We start from the raw sequence: 10034 nt of genomic DNA, 5'->3' as shown, positions 1-10034 counted from the left end.
GATGAATTGCTGTTGCATTCGAATGCACTCGGACATCTTATAATTCGTCATCTTTGGCCGCTTCGGTGAGAATATAAATACGACATACATGTCTTTATATTGTACTTTACATGCAATGACATCAATAATGCGTGCAGTCTATCTAAAAGAGGTTGTTCGCGTTTGACGTTATTCCCTTCGTTATCAGATTTCTGAGGTAATTCAACGCAGCATGGAGCCCTCTTTCTCACATACACGCGGAATATGGGTAGTGAAACATTTTTTTTTTTAGCTTTCTTGCTTTTTGCCTATTTTTTTTACTGATTTTAACCAATTAATATCGAATTGGGCTACCTCCATAAAGAGAATGGAGACTTTTAAATACAAGTGTTACGGTTTCCAACGTGAACTAGAGTTGTCGCATCTTTATGATGTCACAGCCAGTGACAGTTCGCTTTAAATGACAGAATGCAAAAAAATATATATATACTATTGACTAAGTATTATATTCATAAATGTAAGTTTCTCAATACCCGACCTATTTTTGTGCCTTTAAAAAAGAATTAGAACCCTACTTAACACTCTCTACCTCTAACCGAAAAGCTGTGAAAACTATAGCTTCCCTTCCCTTTTTTTTTTTTAATGATTTATTATGATGCTGTGTTCCAAATTTTAATTATTTACTGAACTTGTGTGAGCCTATGGCTTTACTTTTTGTTACACACACACACACACACACACATATATATATATATATATATATATATATATATATATATATATATATATATATATATATATATATATATATATATATATATATATATATATATACATATATATATATATATATATTTTTTTTGCATTCTATTTTAGTTTCTTTATTGAAATTACAACCCCCTGGCGCTGTTTTATACTGTTTCTGTACTTGTTTTGATAATTTTTATTTCTTGATTGTATATAAATGTTGCATATTATAAATAAAGGTTCATTAAATTAAAAACAAAACAAAAAAAAAACATCTATTTTGACTAGGGATGTCCGATAATGGCTTTTTGCCGGTATACGATATTCCGATATTGTCCAACTCTTTAATTAGCGATGCCGATATCAACTGATACCGATATCAACCGATATATGCAGTCGTGGAATTAACACATTATTATGCCTAATTTGGACAGCCAGGTATGGTAAAGATAAAGTACTTTTTTTTTTAAATTAATAAAATAAGATAAATTAATAAGCGGTAGAAAATGGATGGATGGATGGAAATTAAAAACATTTTCTTGAATAAAAAAGAAAGTAAAACAATATAAAAACAGTAACATAGAAACTAGTAATTAATGAAAATGAGTAAAATTAACTGTTAAAGGTTAGTACTATTAGTGGACCAGCAGCACGCACAATCATGTGTGCTGTACGGACTGTATACCTTGCAGACTGTATTGATATATATTGATATATAATGTAGGAACCAGAATATTAATAACAGAAAGAAACAACCCTTTTGTGTGAATGAGTGTGAATGAGTGTAAATGGGGGAGGGTTTTTTTGGGGGTTGGTGCCCTAATTTTAAGTGTAACTTGTGTTTTTTATGTTGATTTAATTTAAATTAAAAAAAATAAAAATAAAAAAAGATACCGATAATAAAAAAAAACGATACCGATAATTTCTGATATTATATTTTTAAAGCATTTATCGGTCGATAATATTGGCAGGCTGATATTATCGGACATCTCTAATTTTAACATGATGTGTTTTCGCTCTAATAAAATAACATTACGTTGTATCACACTTCCTACTCTACGTCTTTAGATAATACTTTGTTGACGGACCCCATGGCTCAAATGTCAAATATGGTCAATGTTGCCAAATGATATTGTTTAAATATGGCCACCGTGCACTTCATCCACTATAGTGTTAAATGCATGTTCATTTCTTGTCAATACACTGTTAAATAATATATGCATATGGACAGTTTGATTATGCATATGTTCAGTTTGATTCTTCCATATACGTCTTGCATGTGAAGGCATCTTTGAAGTATTTGAATTGATTTGTATCCGTCATCCAGCCAGACTTCAGCATGCATTGGCTTTTTATTGACTTATTGCAATTTCTTATGTGTGAGAGATGTGATCTAGTCTCTTTTTGGCAGCCGTACATCAGAAATTCTTTATGTCGTGTCCTCCTTTGCCCCCTTCCCGTGCTCCATCCTCCATGCCTTCGGTGCCGTTTGAAGTGGGGAAAGTGTGAGATTAAAATCTGATCCTCTGTGATCTAGAAATAGCTCCAAGACATGACATCAGACATGTCAGATACTGTCTTGACAATTCTTGTGGCGCAAGAATAAGATAATGACGACATGAAAAGGTCACAAATGCCTACTTTAACCCATTTGTTTTTTTTATTAACAAAGACTAATTTCACTCTAAAAAGACATGTTCTTCTATTTTGAAAAATGTTTAAACTACACATGATACGACCACGCTCCAGTGCAGGGGTCACCAACCGTTTTGAAACCAAGAGCTACTTTTTGGGTACTGATTAATGCGAAGGGCTACCAGTTTGATACACACTTAAATAAATTGCCAGAAATAGCCAATTTGCTCAATTTACCTTTAACTCTATGTTATTATTAATAATTAATTATATTTATCTCTTACGGAAGGTTTTTTGTAGAGAATAAATGATGAAAAATACACTTAATTGAACGGTTTAAAAGAGCAGAAAACACGAAAAAAATGAAAATTGAATTTTGAAACATAGTTTATCTTCAATTTCGACTCTTTAAAATTCAAAATTCAACCGAAAAAAAGATGTGAAAAACTAGCTAATTCGAATCTTTTTGAACAAATTAAAAAAAGAATTTATGGAACATCGTTAGTAATTTTTCCCGATTAAGATTAATTGTAGAATTTTGATGACATGTTTTAAATAGGTTAAAATCCAATCTGCACTTTGTTAGAATATATAACAAATTGGACGAAGCTATATTTCTAACAAAGACAAATCATTATTTCTTCTAGATTTTCCAGAACAAAAATTTTAAAAGAAATTCAAAAGACTTTGAAATAAGATTTAAATTTGATTCTACAGATTTTCTAGATTTGCCAGTATAATTTTTTTTGAATTTTAATCATAATAAGTTTGAAAAAATATTTCACAAATATTCTTCGTTGAAAAAACAGAAGCTAAAATGAAGAATTAAATTAAAATGTATTTATTATTCTTTACAATAAAAAATATACATTTACTTGAACATTGATTTAAATTGTCAGGAAAGAAGAGGAAGGAATTTAAAAGGTAAAAAGGTATATGTGTTTAAAAATCCTAAAATAATTTTTAAGGTTGTATTTTTTCTCTAAAATTGTCTTTCTGAAAGTTATAAGAAGCAAAGTAAAAAAATAAATGAATTTATTCAAACAAGTGAAGACCAAGTCTTTAAAATATTTTCTTGGATTTTCAAATTCTATTTGAGTTTTGTCTCTTAGAATTAAAAATGTCGAGCAAAGCGAGACCAGCTTGCTAGTAAATAAATACAATTAAAAAAAATAGAGGCAGCTCACTGGTAAGTGCTGCTATTTGAGCTATTTTTAGAACAGGCCAGCGGGGGACTCATCTGGTCCTTACGGGTGACCTGGTCCCCGCGGGCACCGCGTTGGTGACCCCTGCTCCAGTGTTTATCAATACAAACTAACTCTGGTGACCCCCCCTCCAAAAAAATACTGTTTTTTACTAGCATTACTATACATGCTTAAGGCTACTAGTAGCGGCGTAATGCTAGTGATAACATGCTGATAGTCTGAAGTTACTGAAAATATTGGAGGAAAAAAAAGAGGGACACCTTGCAGGCCTGGTTGACCTCATTTTTATTGGCCTTTCGAGGTTTATATTAATAATAATAATACATTTCACTTATAAGGCGCCTTTCTGGGCACTCAAGGACGCCGTACAAAATCAAAACAATAAAATCAATTGGATAAAAACAACAACAACAAAGATCGTTAAGATTTACAATGAATAAGCAGTCAGGAATAGGTGTGTTTTGAGTCTTGATTTGAAGAGGGATATTGAGTGTACGTGACAAAGGTCTGGTGGTATTGGTAATGACTTCCAAAGACGAGGGGCTGAGCGGCAGTGAGATTGATAGATGAAGAGGATCTTAGGGGACATATTATCTACAACAGTGGCCGTGCCAGCAACTTGAGGGTTCCAGGTTCGATACCCGCTTCCGCCATCCTCGTCACTGCCTTTGTGTCCTTGGGCAAGACATTTTACCCACCTGCTCCCAGTGCCACCCACACTGCTTTAAATGTAACTTAGATATTGGGTTTCACTACGTAAAAGCGCTTTGAGTCACTAGAGAAAAGCGCTATATAAATATAATTCACTTCACTTCACAAAGGTTGAATGGAGGCAACTGGACTCTTCTGGCTTGATGGACACGTTTCGGCGTTGCTTTTATTCAACCTTTGTGGATTATACGACCTGATAAGTCGGACAAGATACACTTTATTTATTCCACAATCAGAAAGTGATGTGGTTGCCGTGCCGATTCAAAAAGTGCTCAAAAATAAGGGTAAGAACTGTATATATAATATGTAAATATTACATGTTATATTTTAGCTCAGTGGCCTAGTGGTTAGAGTGTCCGCCCTGAGATCGGTAGATCGTGAGTCATACCAAAGACTATAAAAATGGAACCCCTTAGCTCCCTGCTTGGCACTCAGCATCAAGGGTGGGAATTGGGGGTTAAATCACCAAAAATGATTCCCGGGCGCGGCCACCGCTGCTGCTCACTGCTCCCCTCACCTCCCAGGGGGTGATCAAGGGTGATGGGTCAAATGCAGAGAATAATGTGTGTGTGTGAGACTATCAGTGGTACTTTAACTTTAATTTTATATTGCTACTATGGTACATTTTTAGTCTACTTTATAACTTTTGTTTCCGCCCTCTTTTTACACCCTTGTGTGCATTGTCCTTTCCATCCTCATCCTTTCCATCCTTTGTAACTGAGCTACTGTGTGGAACAATTTCCCTTGTGGATCAATAAAGTTTGTCTAAGTCTAAGTCTAAAAACAAGAGGGCAACATTAAAGGAAACAAAGCACATTAAATACCTTGAAAAAGAACAAAACTGATGCAACCAGCTGCCACTTCAGCAGCGCCATAAAGCTACAAAAATAAAACTATGATAAATAAAAGATTGCGCAATGCATATGCAAACAACAAAACAAAACAAACACCATTTCACCACTGTGAAGGCCTTTGCGGAGTGCTACGCCATCATCTGCAGTTGTGGGGGGAGGACGGCCAGAAAAAGAAACAGACCAGCCCAGAGAGCCAACACCGTCCTAGTCTGCCCACTAGCTCTCGGCCAATGTACGGATTAGTGAGAATCCGTCCAGGGAGACCAATGGGTCTGATACTCGCTCATTCAGCCAGGGCTCCCGAGAAGCTCATCCACCCCGACGCTCAATGCTACACCTCCGCATCTCCCGTCTCTTTCTACACATCTCCTCCGGTCTCTCCACGCGGACTCCGGGTGTGGCAGAGAGCCAGCAGATGGTCTCTGGTGCAAACATGGCCATGGCCAAAAGGCTCCTGAGGGAGATTCAAAGGTCCGCAAAAAAGCAGCGCAGAAGTCTTGATTGAGAGTGCCACCCCTTTATTGCGCAGTTCCAAAGGGGCCCGGGCCAAAACGCAAAAAAACACATAAAAACAGGAGGGAAACATTAATACAAAAGGAGATACACAAGATCACCGAGCTCCTTCAACCAGCAGTTACTACGACGCAATCTTGAAAAAATAAATGTGCAGACTACACACATACCGGTACTTTTTTATACTCTAGTCCAGGCAGAATATAAATAGATGTGCACATTTTGGATTGATACGAATACATTGGAAACAAATTGTTCACTCCTTTTTAGTGGAAAAATAACGAAAATAATCAAAATTAAATCTTTTGTCTCAAATAGAAAATCATTCCTGCTTAACTTAAAATAATAAAAAATAAACATCATTCTTTAGCAAAAGTGTGTCTTGCTTAACCTAAATCAGAAAACAACTAAATTAACAGAATAAAATGTTGTCTTAAATAAAAAATTGTAAACATAAAAAAATATTAAGTTTGTTCTGCTTAACTTAAACAGAATACAATGTTTTCTCTAAAATAGAAAATCCTAAACGTTAAAAATAAAATAAAAATTCTAAAAAATTTTTTAAACAGAAGTCTGTCCTGCGTAACTCAAAACATGACAAATTCAGTGTGCCGCTTTATGATAGTGATGGAAGTTGGAGACCTGCTCTATGAAAATTATTTTGACAAAAGTAACTGTTTTAAAATTATTTAAAAAAATAAAAACTGGTTACGCTGAATACAATTATTTTATCACCATTTTATGAGCATAAGGCTACTATGAGGAGCTAAATGCCCGTGACAACATGGTAATTTTTTAATGTTGCTTAAAATAAACAGAATGTAGAGAACATTTATCTAAGTGTTGACTGTACACGTTATAGTACAATTATCCAATACTACCAAGTAAAAATACTTGATTTGATTTGGTCATGATAGCTGTTTCAAGGCTGAATGTTTAATGTAAATGTTACTGCCAACATGTTACTGGAAATATTCATTCCAAAAGCTACATAAAATGTATGTAAATGTGTAAAATATATTACTGTATCGAATGACTTCAACAGAAATGCTTTTTGCACATTTAACGTTATATACATGTTTTATTACACGAGCTGCTTCAGTGCTACAATGAGCCGAAGGCTACTTCGCTAACATTCTGATATTACTGAGAATTATTTATACGTCAACACTCAAACTGCCTAATACACACTACAAATAAACCTGTTTTGACTCTAAATTGTACAAACCCCGTTGCCATATGAGTTGGGAAATTGTGTTAGATGTAAATATAAACGGAATACAATGATTTGCAAATCATTTTCAACCCATATTCCGTTGAATATGCTACAAAGACAACATATTTGATGTTCAAACTGATAAACATTTTTTTTTGTGCAAATAATCATTAACTTTAGAATTTGATGCCAACAACACGTGACAAAGAAGTTGGGAAAGGTGGCAATAAATACTGATAAAGTTGAGGAATGCTCATCAAACACTTATTTGGAACATCCCACAGGTGAGCAGGCAAATTGGGAACAGGTGGGTGCCATGATTGGGTATAAAAGTAGATTCCATGAAATGCTCAGTCTTTCACAAACAAGGATGGGGCGAGGGTCACCACTTTGTCAACAAATTGTTGAACAGTTTAAGAAAAACCTTTCTCAACCAGCTATTGCAAGGAATTTAGGGATTTCACCATCTACGGTCCGTAATATCATCAAAGGGTTCAGAGAATCTGGAGAAATCACTGAATGTAAACAGCTAAGCCTGTGACCTTCGATCCCTCAGGCTGTACTGCATCAACAAGCGACATCAGTGTGTGAAGGATATCACCACATGGGCTCACGAACACTTCAGAAACCCACTGTCAGTAACTACAGTTGGTCGCTACATCTGTAAGTGTAAGTTAAAACTCTCCTATGCAAGGCGAAAACCGTTTATCAACAACACCCAGAAACGCAATCGGCTTCGCTAGGCCTCAGCTCATCTAAGATGGACTGATACAAAGTGGAAAAGTGTTCTGTGGTCTGACGAGTCCACATTTCAAATTGTTTTTGGAAACTGTGGACGTCGTGTCCTCCGGACCAAAGAGGAAAAGAACCATCCGGATTGTTATAGGCGCAAAGTTGAAAAGCCAACATCTGTGATGGTATGGGGGTGTGTTAGTGCCCAAGACATAGGTAACTTACACATCTGTGAAGGCGCCATTAATGCTGAAAGGTACATACAGGTTTTGGAGCAACATATGTTGCCATCCAAGCAACGTTACCATGGACGCCCCTGCTTATTTCAGCAAGACAATGCCACGTGTTACATCAATGTGGCTTCATAGTAAAAGAGTGCGGGTACTAGACTGGCCTGCCTGTAGTCCAGACCTGTCTCCCATTGAAAATGTGTGGCGCATTATGAAGCCTAAAATACCACATTGGAAACCCCCGGACTGTTGAACAACTTAAGCCAGCGTTTCTCAAAGTGTGGGGCGCGCCCCACTGGTGGGGAATAGAGACATGACAGGTGGGGCGCGAGGAACGGGAGGAAATTTCACTTTAAATTTTTTTTTAAAATTATTATATTCTTAGATTATTTTTTTACTATGCTTTCATTTTCTATACACACTGTAAATCACTTTGTGATTCTGTCTGTGAAATCCGCTATATAAATAAATGGAAATTACCGGTACTTATTTTTACTGTAGGCTTTATATTTCTCGGTACGAGCGAAAGTTTGACAGACATAGCAACAGTAACTAATGGGGGCGGGGCTAAGCGGAACAAACTTTCGCGCGGATGGGTAGCAGGCTAATGTGTGGATCACAATTACACAAATATATACATTTGTGACTCGCACCTCAAATGTCGTCGAACCAGAGCCAGCGCCTGCAGAGAAACAAAAATCTGACGGGCACACACTGTGTCATTCACCGGGAAGCACTCGCGTCAAGGCAGCTCAGCCCCGAACTCAATGAGGTTTTAACAGATGTTGTGAGCGCGGTAAATTTGATCAAAACACGACCACTGAAAGCGCAACTGTTCTCTGCACTGTGTGAGGAAATGGGAGCTGATCATACAGCCGTGCTGTTTCACAGTGAAGCAAGGTGGCTCTCCTGGGGGAAAGTGCTGTCACTTGCCCTGTCTTGCCAAATGCATAGCTCCTCCTTTTTTTTTTGCAAAGATTGCAAAGTGGCACTTTTATTGTATTTATTATTGAACTTGATGCAAGTTATTTGATTTATTATTGAACTTGATGCAAGTTATAACACTTTTTTTGATTTATTATTGAACTTGATGCAAGTTATAACACTTTTGTTTTATTTATTATTGAACTTGATCCAAGTTATAACACTTTTTTTTTTTTATTATTGAACTTGATGCAAGTTATAACACTTTTTTGATTTATTATTGAACTTGATGCAAGTTATAACACTTTTGTTTTATTTATTATTGAACTTGATGCAAGTTATAACACTTTTTTTGACTTATTATTGAACTTGATGCAAGTTATTTGATGTATTATTGAACTTGATGCAAGTTATAACACTTTTATGTGATTTATTATTGAACTTGATGCAAGTTATAACACTTTTGTTTTATTTATTATTGAACTTGATGCAAGTTATAACACTTTTTTTGATTTATTATTGAACTTGATGCAAGTTATTTGATTTATTATTGAACTTGATGCAAGTTATAACACTTTTTGATTTATTATTGAACTTGATGCAAGTTATAACACTTTTTGATTTATTATTGAACTTGATGCAAGTTATAACACTTTTTTTGATTTATTATTGAACTTGATGCAAGTTATAACACTTTTATTTGATTTATTATTGAACTTGATGCAAGTTATAACACTTTTTTTGATTTATTATTGAACGTGATGCAAGTTATAACACTTTTTTTGATTTATCATTGAACTTGATGCAAGTTATAACAGTTTTTTTGATTTATTATTGAACGTGATGCAAGTTATAACACTTTTTTTGATTTATTTTTTAACTTGATGCAAGTTATAATACTTTTGTTTTATTTATTATTGAACTTGATGGAAGTTATTTTATTTATTATTGAACTTGATGCAAGTTATACCACAGCTGCACAGTTATTTTATTTATTATTGAACTTGATGCAAGTTATACCACAGCTGCACAGTTATTTTATTTATTATTGAACTTAATGTTATTTTATGTTATTGAGTTCGAATGTATACAACTTGATGTTCAATACATTTTAAAATGTTAAAGCTTGGCATTAGCGCTCTGTTGGGGCGATGGGGGCAGGTGGGGCTTGAAAACTCCCCCTTGTCCAAAGTGGGGGATGACAAAAAAAGTTTGAGAACCACTGACTTAAGCTGTACATCAAGCAAGAATGGGAAAGAATTCCACCTAAAAAGCTTAAAAAATGTGT

This window comes from Nerophis lumbriciformis, linkage group LG32, assembly GCF_033978685.3.
Source record: "Nerophis lumbriciformis linkage group LG32, RoL_Nlum_v2.1, whole genome shotgun sequence".
NCBI classification, from domain to species: domain Eukaryota; kingdom Metazoa; phylum Chordata; class Actinopteri; order Syngnathiformes; family Syngnathidae; genus Nerophis; species Nerophis lumbriciformis.
Note: the sequence above shows the minus strand (reverse complement) of the source record.